Source organism: Cupressus sempervirens, chromosome 9 (assembly GCF_028749045.1).
Source record: "Cupressus sempervirens isolate cs-2001-9-10 chromosome 9, ASM2874904v1, whole genome shotgun sequence".
NCBI lineage: Eukaryota > Viridiplantae > Streptophyta > Pinopsida > Cupressales > Cupressaceae > Cupressus > Cupressus sempervirens.
In genome coordinates, this window is record NC_143126.1 from 288,120,225 (window position 1) to 288,138,774 (window position 18,550).

Consider the following 18,550-nt stretch of genomic DNA (forward strand, 5'->3'; position numbering starts at 1 on the left):
CTTAAGCAACTCTATAAGAAATTCAAGATAAAACAACACTAGTCCTCTATGTATTATGCCTAAGGGAACATCCAAGCTAAGGCCTCTAACAAGACACTACTAAAGATCTTACACAAAATAGTCCACATATCAGGTAGAGATTGGCATTTGTAAATCAATCCAGCACTATGGGCTTACAAGACCACAACTATATGCACTCACACTAGGGCTACACCTTTTTCACTAGTATATGGTTCTAAAGTTATCTTACCTTTAGAGGTTGAGATTCCCACACTATGAGTCTCTCTTAATGGGTTAATCATTGATGAAGACCATAGAGCTATGAGGATACATGAGCTAGAAACCCTCGATGAGCACTGCAAAGCCACTTTTGATCATATGATGACTTATTAGAAATAGATGTCTACTAGCTACAAAAAAAAAGGTACATCCTCAAGAGTTCCAAGTATGTGAAATCATTCTTTGAGAGAACCTTGAGAATCAACAAAATAGGGAACAAAATGGAAAATTTTAGCCTAATCAATTGGGTCCTTACATCATCACAACAATATGCAGGCCTATCAAATTTCTACTCTTGAAGGGGAACAACTTGTTGAGCCTATCAATATTCTACATCTAAAGAAATTATATTCTTAAGGCTCATGGCTCAGCTACTTGTACATATCTTATGATCCTAAGAAAATATTTAAAAATATAAAATGTTCTTAAAAATGATCATCTTAGTGAAAACCTAGCAATAGGCACTTTGATGCATCACCAAAAAATTCAAAAAATGCAAAAATACAAAAAAAAAAAAAAAAAGTTGAAAAAAGTTCTGAAAAATATCCCAAGTGGTGAAACCTAGAAATAGGCACTACTTGAGACCCTTTGCACCTATGTCTACCAATCTCACTCATTTCACAACACATTTCCTAGCTTGGAATTGTCTCTTATCCTTGCCTAAAGGGCACAGTTGCTTAGCTTATCAGGATCTTCTTGTATGTTAGGGTTTCTCTAGTAACATATCTAAAAAAGTGTTTCTCAACACTTCTCCCTTGAAATGGAGTGTTTCTCAAAATTTCTTGAATACCTTACCTAAATTTCAAGATTCTATGATATTTCTCACTATCATATTTGAGTCCTAAAGAAAATGGCCATGTGACATACACACACACACTTAAACATTAAACTTGTTGAGCTATGATGCACTTTATTTTCCTTGTGTGCAGTATATGATGATTTATTTGCTAAGTGTTCCATCCCTAATAGTATTTCAAGGATTTCATGCACTAGAAGACTGGGGGCATAGGGCATGTTTTCTTTTGTTAGTCTAAAATGTTGAAAGAATTCATGCTTGTCCTACTTGACACTTTGGGCCTATAAAGTATCATCCTTGTTTGTTTTTGCAAGACCACACTCAAGGGTTATTTCATCATTTATGCCTTGATATAGGTGTAATATTACTATACTAATCTTAAAAAATCTAACTACATTAGCCATCTTTAATTATATGTCTTTAATGCTTAGGTTGGATTCCCACATATCTATCCAACATAGATCATAATATATCCTCATAGTTATAGTAGTGATAATTGTATGATCTTTTGATGTCTCTAATAATGCTCAATGATGAAATTAGAGTCTAAATATTGTATGTTCTTTACAAGTAAACCATTTTAGATCCTATTTTTCATTATAGGCTCATTCTAGGTTAGTCTTGTATTTTTCATATGGAGAGAGATCTCTCTTCATATTTAACAGACACATTAGCTAACTACGTTCATCCCCTCTAAAATATTTCTCTCGATCATGTATTTCATCTTTGTTGATCATGTCTACCTTTATTTTTCTATACCTATCATCAGAAGGGGTTAGTCTAATCATCATATTTAAACTATGCAAATACCACATTTTCAAAACATGAGTCTACATCATATACATGTGAGCTAAAACTATCTATAAGAGAGATCCATGAGAATATAAACATGAATATATAAAACTAAACATACATAAACATGAGAAAAAGATAAAACACGATATGGAAACATAAATACAAATACTAAAATATTCATTCATCACATAAGCATAAAAATGAGACAAGTACACAAGGAAGATCAACCAAATATAGTATCTCATATATATCAAGTGAATCAGAGTACATGTAATGTGAGATCCAAAATATGGATAATTGTCTCATAATACATATGATAAAATAAAAGTGCCATAAGGATATCAACCTAGATCTACTCCTACCTCTTGAGTCTTGGCTTGGTGGTGGTCATGGTGGTGGAGCTTTGTCCCCTATCTAGCAATTGTATCACACCCTATGATCTCCTTTCCCACTCTGAGTAGTTAGGAAGTCCCTATTCTCATAGTACCACACCCATATATGAAGAAAAGCAATAAACCAATTGTAATTTTTCATGCTCAGACTCTCACCTAGCTATGTTTAGTTCCCTATAGATCTCCTCACTTCGTGCCTAATCATGTATGAGCTGCAGATCCCACATGGTGATAGTAATCTATGTCACCTGCACCTCTACCTCCAGTGCTTATATCTAAGCATCTCAAGGATCCTCTTTGCCTTCTCCTATAGGATATTATTATTATGGCTCTACACTCTCCACCTTCCTATGTCTGAGTAGATGCTCTTGCTCCTCCTCCTCACTCTCCCTTCTTGCATCTCAAGCCCATGTCTGTCTCACCCCTAGTCCTTAGGAGCTACTCCTAACCTCCATCTATCGCCCACCTCTTCCTCTACTATCACCTCCATCTCTGTCATCTCCTCCCTATCCTACTAACATAGGTGAAACATCTAGTATAGTGAATCAGGGGAAGGGATGCCTCTACATCTCATAGAGGTAGGTTGGATCATCTAATGCATCTGCTAAGTCTACACAACAATCCCAGGTATCTCCCATCAGGATACTATTTGAAAAATCTGACATAGGTAGCCATCCCTAGTCCTCCTCTCTGCAAAAGTGGGCATATGTGGTGGTTTCCATAGAAATCACCTACCTCTAACCAAATTAATGGTATATGACAAAAAGCTCGACTACCATAGAATGCCTCCCCACAAGTAGTTAGCTATAATGCATGTACTCAATCTCCCAAGCATATAAACACCTAGCAAACTACCTATAAGTTCTCCATATAAATGATGTAAGCTCATCAAAGAGCCTCCTAGAGTATGCCACATCCTCCTTGTGCCTCTAGGGGATAAAATAGGTATATCTATATATGAATTTATCACTCTACTCTTATGGCTACACCTGAGGTTGTACCATCACTATATGCTCCCATGCCCAAACCTAAGCTAGAACTGCATTGCATGCCCAAGTCCTTCCATCTTAGTGCATAATCTCATGTAACTCATTATACATGTCTGATAGCATGACTAGTCCCCATGCCATCCATCTTAGTTGACCTACCAAGTTTGAAACCAATCTATCCCAACCTAAAGGGAAGCCCTTCTAGCCCTTGTTAGTGATAAGAGCCTAGGAAACTAGTGAACAAATTAAGAAGGGCAAGGGATACTGATCCCCATATTCATTTATTAGCCTCTCTTAGCTAACGTGTCATTCTAGGATGGTTACATCCTCAAACAACTATTGCACTACCAATCTCCCCTCTATTTGGGTCTAATCATAATAAACTTGTGACATGTAAATATTCATTTCATCACACCTCATATGGAAATCAAAAACTTCAAAATGAACAAACATCAAACCATATTGATCATACTCACAAGGTCTCTATGGAATGATACACAAAGGATGTGATACATGTCCTCAAGAGTAATGGTGGCCTCACAAATGGAAAAATGAAAAGTTCTATACTCACCATGCCACTACTCAACTAACACTGTCAATAATTTGTGTTTTTCCTGAATATGGGGCATGCACGATAATCACCTGAATCTCATGCTATCTATAGTGGCCTTCTCATCATCCTCTAGATAATGGACAAACCACAAGCCCACCACATTGTGGGCTCTAATAAATAATGATAGAAAAAAAAATTATATAATCAAGTCAAGAAAACATCGAAATGTCATTATCAACCATAAAATAACTAAGAATGATAGAAAACAATGATCACACATTCAAAATATGCTCCTAAACATTAAAAATGATAAAAAATATAACTATGCAATAATTTTTATAATAGGAATGTGAGATAGTTTTCTATTGAAGTATTGTGTGATACATTTTAGTCAACTGGTGTTCAATACTTTTCAGTCATGTGATAGTTCACATGCTATCTTGCAAGATGTGATAGTTCACCCATTTTTCAAACTCCTCAAAATTCTACCAAAATTTCACCCCTAGCTAATTTCTACATCGTGGGTCCATTTTTGGGAACAAAATCAAAATCTGAGTTCATCTTAATGGTAAAAGTGCATTTTAAAATTCTACCTTCTTCTATGCAGTTAGCTAACCTTTTAAGGTCTAATCTCTAAATCTTCATTGGGGCACCTTCATTTCTTCATGGCTTCATCATTCCTATACTTCCTACATACTAAAATTCACCTCATATCATTTTTCTACTTGATTTGACCTAATTCTCACACTATATCTTTCTTGGTCAACTATAGTCAAACTAGGGCATTCTATCACTTCCTTATGGTTACTCTTTGGCTTTAATCACTTATCTATCATCATGGAACTTTTTCTATCTTGAATTGATCATATCTTTCTCATTTTTAAATTTCCTTTACCTCATTTTGATTTTGATCTCAAGGGGGTAGGAATATTCTATCATTGCTTGCTTACTATGGCTCTCTATTTCTCAGGAGCGTATGCTTGACCTTTCCATTTTCTTTCGATATATCTATGTTGATTGATGTTAGTTCCCTTTTTTAGTTTTGATATTATTCTTTTTCCTAGTATTCAGTACTATCGCTACTAGGCTATAAATTTAGGACATGCTATCTCGCTCTACATTCTATTTTTTAGAATCAAATCTCTTTGTCTATTTCTTACTACTTAGCTTCTCTATTCTTTTACATGATGTTTTCCAAATTTGATCACACATTAGTCAAAGAGGGGAAAATGAAATGACTTAAATGTGTTCATTTAGACTATTAGCCCCCCTCTCAGCATTTTGGCTAAATTATTTAATCGTTTGCCTAGGACAAATTGCTAAAAATCAATTTATTTGATTTAACCTATAGTTTGACTATAATATCTTAAAACCATATTTTATTAAATGAACATGGCCCCTTTTAATTAAATAAAAGACCCCATTCTTCTAACCCTCTTGATGTGTGCACATGAATTCTTTTTCCTATTTACAAATTAAAAGAAAAGGCCTTTTGTCTCACATGAAACACCAACTCTCTCTCATTGGTTGACTTGATCTTGTACATGGATCATGCCAAAACTCAACCCCCACCCTTGGTCATCCATTCCTTGATCTTGATATCAACCATCCACAAACCTTTAAAAGAGAAATCTCTCTCCATCTTTAAGGATCCTGACTTTGACCTATTGTTATGATATAAGTTTCTTGACAGGTTTTCTTGGAACTTTATGGAGAATTTCTTGCTTCTTGTCTCATTCTTGCATCATCATCCTCATTCTAGTTTAGATGCATTTTAAATATCTTATATTTATTTTTTAATATCTTAGATCTCCTCGCCTAATTAAAATGGTTGTAACATGCTCATCTTGTTTAGACTAGTTGCATTGTGCATTTCATCCTAGTTTAGCTTTGTTTCTCGCACTACATCTTGAGAGTTATTTTGACACTAGAAATCTTTCTCTTGTCTTAGGAATTTATCATTTCATGGATTAATAGCAAGGGTTTCATCTCTAAGGTTCATTTGAGAGCTCTCTTCATACTTATTTTGTATGCCTCTTGCACTCGATGACTAGGGAGTTCTAGGAAACCATTCAAGGATTCCAATCTATAGGATATCTTGGTAGAAGAGATTAGAGGAGTGCACTTTCTTAGTGTACATTTTTGGCAGCCATCATGGGGTAGAGCATCTTAGTTTTTCCTCTTTTTGTATGTTTTTGTCTTGCATTTTTGCTTGTTGTTTTGCACTTTTTTTCTCTATAGCCATGATTATTGTGTGATACTTTATCAATATTGTGTGATATTTCTCAATACTATTGTTATAATTTATAATATTTACTTGGTTGTATTTATTAAATGGGATAAACCAAGGTATCCCTTAAGTTGTTTTTCCTCTAGTCCACATGTGAGGACAAGTCTTTTTGTAATTCCTTTATTAAGGAAAATAGTTTATTCCTCCTTAAGAGGATTATGACACTTGTTATGCACACACTTATGAATGTGGAAATCATTCACTTGGGAGTTACAAATAACTCCTCTTCTCATCTCTTTATAAGAGATGCTTCTCTCTCATTCACAACATACAACCACTATGTAGTTCTTGTAATGAGCCAGTGGTTCGATTTTCTCTCTTCTCTCTCCTTCTTTCATTCTTTAGGCATTTGCCTCATTCATATTATTCACAAGGGGTTTTCTTTACTTTCCCCTTTCAAATATTTGTCTCTTCTTGTTGATTCATTGGTGGTTGTTCATTCTTTCACTCTCTCTTTGGATTTGAGTTTATGGTAACTATTTTCACAAACTCTCTTGGATTAACTGATAATTCTTTTATTTTAGTTCATTTCAATGTTCTTCTTTCTAACATGGTATCAGAGCATTATAATCCTTGTTTTGAGTTTGTGTGAAGGTTTTCATTCATTGGAGCTCACCTTGTCTATGAGAAACTCTTGAGAGAAGATTTTATTGCATTTGAAAGATATGTTTGAAGTTACAAACTTTTTCTCTTCTTAATATTTTTGTATTGCAAAGTTATTTATATTTTTTTAAACCCTTTTTTGAAGGCTTGCGACCAAAGAGTTTTCTTGTTAAAAATCAGTTTTTTCACTTGTTTTGGAGGATTTTCACCCAAAACAAGATAAATATAACATTATTCTATTGCTAGTTTCATTGTAGGGAACACTTAAATATCGATTTAACTAGGGAACACTTAAATAGTGGGTTACACTTTTTTTCCTAAACTGACACTGAACTCTAAATTTTTAAGAAAATGTTCACTTTCAAATGCAAATTCTCGTTTAACTATTAGGAATTTGAAGATAAAGTAAACTAGAGTCTTTTAGGATTTTGTGTCTAGATTCTAAATCTATTTTGTTTATTTTTTTTTAAATTGATTTTATTGAATTATTTTTTCTCCTACGAAAATTGGTATGATATCAAAAACCATTCATTGATATTTCATTGTAGTGAATGCCTTGATTTTTTAGGGCCAAGGGATTTGAGCAGCTTTGTGGGTGACCCACAAAAGCATGACTTGGGAGGAGGAGGAGAAACCTATCTTGACCTGTGGGAGGGCGAAGCCATGAAATTTCTTGAAGAATTGCGCTCACTAGGGCTCCAATTCAAACCACATTGTGCTATGGAGTTGGACTCAAATGTTGAGGCAAATGTCAAATTTGGGGTTGACAGAATGAGCGATCCAGGTGTGGTCTGTGAGATCGAGAAATCCGTTAGTGTTCCTATTATTTCACAAGCTCAGATCAGGCATTTTGTCGAGGCGTAGATCCTAGAGGTTGTGGGCGTGGATTTCATCGATGAGAGCGAGACTCTGAGCCCTGCTAATGATGCAAATTTCATACTTCCTCTTCAATATCACACATAAATTTTTTTTTTTTATGAAAGTGCTCTTGGGGTTGGGATGGTGAAGCAAAGCTAGATGCACTAGAGATTCATGTGAAACACCAGCAAAGATCATCGTCAACCTCTTCTTCGTACCAGCAAGAATGTCGATGTCCATCACCATAAGAACACACAACCATTACTATTCCATTACACTTGATGCCATTACCATTAGCAGGCTTGTCATTTGCATTCTCACCATTTTCACCCATGTTGTGGCCTGATCACGATTCCTTTTCCTTAAACTATGGATTAAGCGTGTAGGCAGACAAATATCAACTGCAGAACAAGAACAAGAGAAATACGGGAAAAAAAATAGGAAGATCGTGGATGCCATCTATAGTATCTCTATGTATGCATTTACTATTTTACTCCTGCACTTTTTTATCATTTCATTTCCTACTCTATCATTTTCTAATTATTTCCATCTGACACAAATTTTTTTAAATCATTCCTCTTACTCTTTGTAGTCTAATTTTAGATTATTCCCAATTTAGATTATTCCCTATGGTAATATATTTGTGAATCATTCTTTGCTACAATTTTTTTTTCTCTTTGAATGTAATTTATTTTAATGCATATTACATTATTGACTTTATATATATATATATATATATATATATATATATATATATATATATATATATATATATATATATATATATATATATATATATATATATATATATATATATATATATATATATATATATATATATATATATATATATATAATTTTATTTTAAAAACAATTTTTTTTTAAAATCAGATTTTATACTTCTTTCCTTTACTTATATTCTCACTTTACTCTTTATTTCCTCACTTGAAATTTCAAAGTCTTAAACCTCTATGTATTTATTTATGTATTTATTCTTGTAATTGTAGATTTAATTAATTTACATTTCTCTATAATTTCTTTATTTTAATATTTTTTCATAACATGATATTCATTTATTTTATCCTCTATAATTTTTGATACTATAATCATTACTATTAGTTATTAGTAATTCTTTTTTATATTCTATATATTTAAAATCTCTGTTTATATCTTCTCATCTATTGACATTTCATTTATATTCCTAACTTTTAAAATAAATAAATAAAACATTTCAAATATTGAGATTTTTATGTGTCTTGTCACATTAAAATTTCATTCTTTGGTGATTGTTATATATACCCTTTTAACATTTGGAATATCGACTATTAAGTTTTTTAATTAATCCTTTTTATCTATAACCTTTTGGTCATATTTTCTATGTATAAACTATTCTTAAATTTTTTTTTTAAAGTATTATTAATTTGTATTAAAGAAAATACGTGTATTCTTTTAAATTTCTTAGAGAGGACTTATTAACTAATTATAGTTTTATGAGGGAGATATTCATTTATTTTCTCTTTGTTTTAACTCATGTCTGTATTATTTGAAACATTTAAATCCTATATTCAAAATTGTACTTCTTTTTTGTACTAAAATTTATCATTTGGCTTTATTATTCTAATTTAACATCGTTAATTTAACCAAAAATTTCTATTATGTCTAAATCTTTCATATAGAACATTTAAATTCAAGATACTTTAGAATAGGAAATAATATAATCCTTTATATTCATGTTATCTAAGTGTGGTATTTTCCTTCCCTCCAGACAAAATTCTCATATTTGATTTTAGTTCAAAATTAACTTTATTATCATTTTTTTTTATAAATTGTTTGAGCTCTTCCTATTATTTAAATATATTGATTTCCCATATTGCTTACTTTGTTATCTTGACTATGCTAATGTTGTTTATGTGGATTGTGTTTTTCAAATATCCATTAATATTTATGTGAAATTTTGTAGATCATTATGCCTTTTAATAAAATGCATATTGAAGATTTGGGGCACATTTACTATTATTTAATCAACTTTTTTGAGGGTACACTATCACTTATACTCCTTGGATTATTGTAGTCCTTTAAACTTTACATCATTTATCTTTCGTATGGTCTTATCTTCTATGTTGTTAGTTGTATGATTTCATTCCATGATATTTAGGTTTATTTATGTATATATGGGTGCACACATATATACCTAGATAAATATACAAGCTATTGTGACTATAATGATTCAGAAATTAATATATACCTTCACAAAATGAATTAAGTACTCATGTTTACCCTCAATGGAGTTTTATACCTGCATTTACCTTAATTCTGATTGGATTATGAATTATCTTACACATTTACCTTCAACTTTATTGTGATATTTTTGATGTGCACATAATTGCACTATTATGCTTTTATAGCATTGTTCTATGCCCATGTTGGCACTTTATGGTTTTATACCATTGATCTACATGATTTATATGATATTTTGTTTTGAGTTGCATAGGGAGCCAATTTTTCAAGGATAACTACGTAGGTCCCCTCAGTATAACTGATACATAGTTTCCTTATCTGGCCCATAAAGTATCCCTCCATCCTATATTGGTGAGCACTCATTTTATATGGAGTTTCCCTCCATTTGGTTCTATTGGTTCCACTTTGAAAGATTAATATTTATATGGAGTTATCCTCCATTTGATTCTATATGCTCTACTTTGAAAGGTTGATATTTATGGAGTTTCCCTCCATGTTGTTCCATTTTTTGTTCCTCAATGCGAGGATGATATTTTATGGGGATTTCCCATTCCAATCTCCTTGTCTCCTTGGTGTATGCTAGTAGTTGTGATTTATTCATGGTATGACTTCCTACACCTTGCTCATTTTTTAGTGTATAGGTGATGGGGCTACCATATCCTGGAGCACTCCAATATTGGAGACTCAATTTGAGAAAGTTATTTTGACCCATGTTGATATTTTTCCTCGTTGAAATGATGTTGCTTGTCCATGATGGATTTCCAATTTGAAGGAAATATGTTGTTACACCCTCATAATACATTCGTTTGAGTATCCTAACAAAAATCATGATTATACTAATTTGATCAACATGTCTCTCCTTTCACTTTATTTTCATATATTAATGTGATAATGATGTACATACTTTATTTCTTAGATCATGAGTCATGTAAGTTATCGTGTTACAACCCATTAACTTGCAGTGAGATGATTCATTAAGTGGACTTTCTATATCTACATGATTGATGCAATGTTGATGCAAGTATCATTAGTTGGCCTTGTCTGTGGTCTTTAGTACATTAGTATAATATAATTTTCATGAGAACTTTGATCAAACTTTTTGATAATATTTTGAGCATATACTTCATTTTGATATCAGGTTATCTCCATTGCTTTGTGGTAACATGTTGTATTTTCCTCATTGTTTCTCTATGAGAGTTTTATTATCCTTATTCAAAGGATTTCTAATTTGCATATAAGATGAAATACTTCTTGTGGATAGTTTTCTTGTTTCTTGTGTCTATTTTTTTCAGGTAATCCATCCAACACATACAAGATTTGGTGTACTTTAATGACCTATCCACTTCTCTCTTGGCTGTATGAAGATCTACCTACACTCACAAGAGACCTTTTGCATGAAAGAAGACATTGTCAAAGATCAATTTGCTGCTATTTTCATTGCAAAAATTTGGGTTTGATACCCTTTGATGTAATTTCCCCAAGTAAATATTAAAGGGGGGTGTTAGAATTTATAATCTTTCCTTGGTTATATTTATTAAATGGGATAAACCAAGGTATCCCTTAAGTTGTTTGTCCTCTAGTCCACATGTGAGGACAAGTCTTTTTGTAATTCCTTTATTAAGAAAAATAGTTTATTCCTCAAGAGGATTATGACACTTGTTATGAACACACTTATGAATGTGGAAATCATTCACTTGGGAGTTACAAATAACTCCTCTTCTCATCTCTTTATAAGAGATGCTTCTCTCTCATTCACAACATACAATCACTATGCAGTTCTTGTAATGAGCTAGTGCCTCCATTTTCTCTCTTCTCTCTCATTCTTTAGGCATTTTCCTCATTCATATTGTTCATAAGGGGTTTTCTTTTCTTTCCCCTTTCAAATATTTTTCTCCTCTTGTTGATTCATTGGTGGTTGTTCATTCTTTCACTCTCTCTTTGGATTTGAGTTTATGGTAACTATGTTCACAAACTTTCTTGGATTAACTGATAATTCTTTTATTTTAGTTCATTTTGATGTTATTGTTTCTAATAACTATAGTCTGATACTTTACCAGTTAAAGTATCATATGTCTATATAAAATTCTATTGCACCAACATGATAAGTTCTATCAAATGGGTATAGCACAAACTATCGCACAAGATAGAAGTATCATCCCCTTATACTGAAATGTATTATATGATATTTTGTTAGTAGAAAACTATTGCCTTGCCAATAATTTTTTTCTTTTGAGTTATTTTATCAATTTTGAGTGTTTTACATTCTATTTTCAAGGTTCTTAGATTTATTTAACAAAGGTTTGTTGCAAGATTGTACCTTGTTTTGGACTAACCCTTTGTTGGACCAACATTTTTTCTTGTAGGGTTACTCTTAAAGGTTTACAAAATTTCTTTAAAAAGAATTCACATCAAAGTATCTAAGCTAAGAGGCTACTAATACTTATTTTTAGGACTTCCTAAAAGTGCAAAAGCAAACAAACAAGTGTGCTTATATTTCCTTAATTTTTGTGTGTGACATTACACTAGTTGTTCATTTTTGTAGGCACACAAAACTTTCAATTAGGATCTTTTGGTGATAGGAAAGTATGCTCTTCACCCTTGGGGTGAATTAAAAATCTTAACCTACCTTGAGATTTTTAAATTAAGTGGATAATTGAGCTTCTTGATCTATTTGGGGGAAACAATTTGAATAATTGAGCTTCTTGTGATGAGTCAAAAATCCTAAATTTCAAAAGTGGATCCATTTTGTGTAGTCTAGAATCCTTTAGAGGGCCTACTCTAGATAAATCAAGAGGAACAACCCAAGTGGGGGCAAGTGAACCTAGCTATTTTGGCCCACTATAAACCCAAGGCTATCAAGGACACAAGACCTTGGTAGACATATTGCTTGTCTTTTCGTAGTATGAGTACTTGTGGGATTGGGACCTTGAGGAAAATGATAGGAAATAATGCTTAAGGTATCTTGTGGTCATGAGATATGTTACTTGTGACAAGGTAACATGTCCCATAATTTGGAGCAAGTCAGGGAGTACTATGAATGGAATCCCTTTCTAAACACCATAGGTTAGAAGCTACCTTCTTTGTCACTTATCATCTTGGCACAAGGACCGATCCTAGTGGATAACCTAGATCACCCAAAGATTTTACAGTCAACATTTGTTTCCCTTTGGTTATACCAATGGAATATCCATGAAAAATTCAATATCTCTCATGGGAAACCACTTGGTATGAGGTGAAGGGCCATAAAGCATGGGCCAAGTTCTTGAGTTATGAATCATAATGTTAGGTATTATTGCTTGGCATGTGTCTTTAAATGTGAATAGACCAATGTAAACATTCTTCAACATCAAATAATCTTGCTAGCATTCATAGAATTTTCTTTTGATAAGACAATTATGTGTTGGTGAGGTTGCTTTGTCCCTTGTCCAACTATTTGAGGCACATGAATATTGCTTACTATTTTCAAACATGTCATTTTCTAATGAAAATTGAGGTCCTATACTATCAACACTATATTTTTGTCTAAGACACTCAAGAAACCAACTCGAAACATAAATTTTCAGGTGCTAAAGTGAATTTTTCATGGTTCATTTGCCCTTTATCACACGACCTTTTGATAAATATTGTGCAATATTTCAGACTTGTCAAAGTATCACATGATTATTATGAACTCTATCACCTACTAGTTGTTATGTCTATCATACTGGTTAAGAGAAACTATCACATGAGTAAAAAGCATCATCCAACTATTGAAAAGTCTATCATACAACAATTATTGTTGATCATGTATCACCTAATCATCTGAGAAATATCACTTGGCTTATATTTCTTGTAAAATCGAGTCAAAATTGCATCATATTTGATTTAAAAGTGTCATCACTTTATCCTACCCTAGTCTAGTCTAAAATCTCCATGTTAGGTTCTATTCTAAGTTGAAAAGATGATTGTAGTTTATTATATGTAAGCTAAAATTGTCACTAATGGTCACTTGTAAAAATATAATTACCTCTCTATGCTAGCTACTTTCTATCGAACTTCTTGCTCATCTCATTGGATCAAGTCATTAGTGTTTTAAGTTCTGGTGCTCTTGACAAGCCACTCACCTAGTTTATCTTTAACAAGTGATCATTCTTAACCTTACAAGCTTCAAATATGAAAAACTTTTCCTCATCTTATTAGACATAGACATATCCTTACATTCTAGTTATGACTAAGTTCCAAGTCAATAAAGGAATTCATCCTTCTTTCACCTTTGAAAAATTGGAAACTCCAACTAGGCATCTTGATGGACAACCTTGTGTGGAGGAACCTATCTCTGATAAGCCACAATAGGCTAACCCTTGGCATAATCAACTTTATAGATTTGAGAACCCTTTTGATGTGACTTTTGAGAATCCTATGGATGACAATATTATGTCACTCACCATGCATCCAGAAGAGAAGAAATGTCACCTAGAAGAGAAAGAACATCTAGAAAGAGAAAGACTATAAGAGGCCATATGCATGGCTAGTAGATAAAGATCCTATCATTACGCTAAGGTTGATGCTCATGTGGGTAATGCTAAAAAATATACATTGGTACCATGGCAATCATTTTGACAACTTTCCTCTTGCTGGAAATAATGGAAATAACATGCTACCTAGAACTCCTAGAATAGATGTAGGAGTGTGTCCATCACCACCTAAACACTCATAATCACAAGATTAGGTTTCCCAAAGGTTGATGCTAAAGGCCTTAGAATAAAATGGTGACCAATATTTTTAATACATAATGGCTAACGGATGGAAACTCCCTCATTACTTTGATGTGCAAAGAATCATCCAAAAATGAGAACCTATTGAAGCTAAGATCTTGAGAGAAGAATTGTGAGAACTTAAAAATTAGTTCTCTCAACTATAAGAATTTTTTTTCATATTTTGATTTTTTTGGTGATGCATCAAAGTTCCTATTGCTAGATTTTCACTAAGTTGAATATTTTTTCAATACATTCTCCATTTTTAGGATTTTTTCAAGACAATAAGATATGTACAAGTATCTGAACCATGAGCCTCAAGCATAGAATTTCTTCAGATGAAGAATATTAATAGGCTTAGCAAGTTTTTCCCCTTCAAGAGTATAAAGTTGGTAGGCCCCAGATCCAAATGTTGATGTGATGATGTATGGACCCAATAATTTAAGCTCAAATTTTCCCTTTTATTCCCTATTCTACTAATTCTTAGGTTTCTCTCAAAGAATGAGTTCATGCACTAGGAACTCTCAAGGATGGACCACTTTTTTGTAGCTACTAGACTTTCTTTTTTTATAAGCCCTCATGTGATCCAATGCACCCTTGCAGTGCTCATCAAGGGTTTCTAGCTCATGTATCTTCCTAGCTCTATGGTCTTCATTAGTGATTATTCCATGAAAAGTGATGCATAGTAAGGGAATCTCAACTTCTAAAGGTAGGATAGCTTCAAAACCATAGACTAGTGAAAAAGGTGTAGCCCTAGTTGTAGTGTGTATAGTGGTCCTACATGTCCAAAGTGTTAGATTGATTTGTAAATTCCATACTCTACCTAATTTGTAGACTATTTTGTGTAGGAACTTTAGTAGTGTCTTGTCAGAGGCCTCATCTTGGTCGTTCCCTTGGGGGTAATATATAGAGGACTAGTATTGTTTTATCTTGAATTTCTTATGGAGTTTCTTTAGGTTCTTATTTTTGAACATTCTTTCATTATGAATCACAATAGAGGAAGGTATACCATAGCGACAAATAATGTGGTTGAGTATGAATAAGGAAACATGTTTTCCTGTAGCAGTAGATAAGGGAACAACTTCAACCCAGTACTGTGTCATTGTAATGTGTTGGTGTTTTAAACTACCAAGTTGCAAAATACCCAATACCAAGATACGAAAAACAAAACTCCATCTAAAGATTAGCTAATTCTTATATTCAACTAAATTCATCTCAAATCTAGACCAAATTCAATAGAGCACAAGGACTCTTTACACTTTAGGCTCTATAGGGCCAAGGTGGGTGCACCTTAGGGATGGAAATGATTTTTTATTTTATCCTCCTCTTCAAGACACACTCACTCACACTCTTCTATTCTAATCTATCCCTATAGCAAAAAATGGTCAACAATCTTCTTGGATTTGCAATTAACTCCTTGATTATAGTAGCCAACTATAACTTAGAAGAAAGCTATTACAAATAATTAACAACCAATAATTTGATTCTTCATTATAGAAAGTAATGTGCTTTGTGTAACCACATGAACTTATCAATTTGCATCTAAATTGATGATTGGTGCATCATCCATTGTTATACAAAGCCAAACTAGTAGAAACTTGATCTATTTAATTGACTTAGAATTAAAATTATTAGTTGTTAATTGTAAACCCCATTCTTATGATATCTCATTCATATGCCTAGAAACCCTATCAATTTATGGAGGAATTTACTTAATTGCTTGAATTAAAAGAAACAATAAATATAAATACAACCTATCTTAGTTGTATTAAATTGCATGAATTTTTTTCATTCAATCCCAAAATAACAAAAACATGAAAATGGAGACCAAATTTATAGACACAGATATTTAGAACTCCCTCTTTGTATTAATATTCTTTGAAAATAATACATTACTAGTGTAAACTCAAAAATAACTCTAAACATGACAAAAACTATTATTCAAGATTCATTTGTATTTAGTATGGAAATTTGAAACAATATACAATTAACACAAAAAAAATTGGACCGATTAAAAATGGCATAAACTCTAAAAATTATATAGACTTTAGACCCCTACTCCACATCTTAGAAATATTTTTAAAGGACAGATTGAAACAAACTTCAGATGGGAGGACAGATGTCAAAAATCTATTGGAAAGAAAACACAAAGATATTTCTATATTATTACATTACAAACATTCTTTGTACTTTGATCATAATTAGGATGTAGTTGCAAAAGTGGTAGGTGGCACTTTTTATAGGCATCTTCAACACATTTTTTTTTTTCTTTAGCCATCTATTACTTTCCTTGCCTTTACTTCATCTATTTTTCCACCTCATTTGTAGCACTTCAATTGTTTCCTATCGAGAAGGCCTTGATTTATCCAAATACTTCCTAGATATATATCTCCCTTTTTGTGGGTCACTTGGTGCCTTTAACTTCATCTAAGTCTTTTGTTGCCTTGTTCCACTTGGCATCTATTATGGCCCTTGACTGTAATGTAAATTTATTTAGGTCTATTTTAACCTTGAATAGTGAATCAATCAAGTTATTAAAAGGGATGTCACTATCATCTTCAAAAACTAATGTTGTGCCTACTTGAGTTAGCATTGAATCAAAATAATTTGACCACTCTTATCAATCTTTCAATTTTCTATCAACATCCAAAATTGGTAGACTTCAAGGCTCAATCCCTTGTAATAAGATTATCATCTTACCTTGTATGATCTATAACTTACCAGTAAAGAAACCTATTAGTTCTCTCACCATTTCTAGGCCTTATTTTACTATGATGATTTTATTAGGCAGATATGGCTTCTTAGCCACCAACATTATTAGCCTCTTTAATAATTGTACATATGGCCCTCATAGACTAAAAGTGGGTGATAGCCATGAAAATTACTCATTGCAAAAAAGCTCATGTAAAGAAATATAAAGAGAATGAGCCTATTAAGAAATGTTTTTAGAGTTTTTACTCTATAGCCTATCACACTTTTTAGACACATGTCCTTACCTCACCACCTTATTGTGGAGATGGAGCATCAATGCTCATCCTTCTGGGCTTTGCTTCTTCTTGTTCCACTTCTAGAGTTTGAGTGGACATTTCCATATTGATCATGGCTAGTTGTTCCTAGATGTCTTGTACCCTATTTTTCTCTATATTATCTATTTGCTCTTTCAAAGATGTAACTTCTACCTCTAGGCCCTGAGCTTTAACATCTAGTTCCTCTATATTTTGTTTATAGGCATGGACCTTCCTAATTTTTTCTTCATAGAGTTTCCTGACATCTATATATTGATGGAATGATCTAGCCAATCTTGTCTCTATATCCTCCACTTTAGCCTAATTCATGAATGAGAAGTGTTTCATTGCCTTGGAAATTTATGTACCTAAGGTACCCTGCGTAGTCTAGACTATCATATTTCCTTGATTAGTACTATGTACATCTATTAATTTATGTTTATTTTTTTTAGGAGCCATGCTCAATACTACTAGAGACTTGGAATCAACATTAAATCATGATCCCCTTTAAAGTCCATTAGCTCCAAATGCTTCATAAGTTATAGCATTTTCTTGTCTTCTTATCTGGTCAAGCATGAAAGCTTGTTCCAAATCCTAGTGAGGGACTAGAAGCATACCACTTCTTTTTACTAGGTCTCTAGCCTCTACTAGAGTCATCATCTCACTCTCTAGGTCATAGGCATGGAGCTTGTCAACCAATTCATACTTCTCTTCATCACATTCTACTAGCTTCATTTTCAAGACCAGTTCACTCTATTTTATTTTGTACAGGAAATTATTTAACTTAGTGGATTTGATGAATTCATTATCCTCTATAAATTTTTGATCTTGGATAAGCATGTCATCTAATCTTGTTGTTGTTAGTTCTAAGTTAGTCAAAGAGTTCTCTGTTGTATTGACCCTATCCTATATATAACTTCACCTCAAATCTGTAAAATATTAGTTTCTTCTAGGCATGATTTGCAATGTCCTTTTTTTTACTTTTTTAGGTATGTGGACTATTTTCTACCTTTTTTACC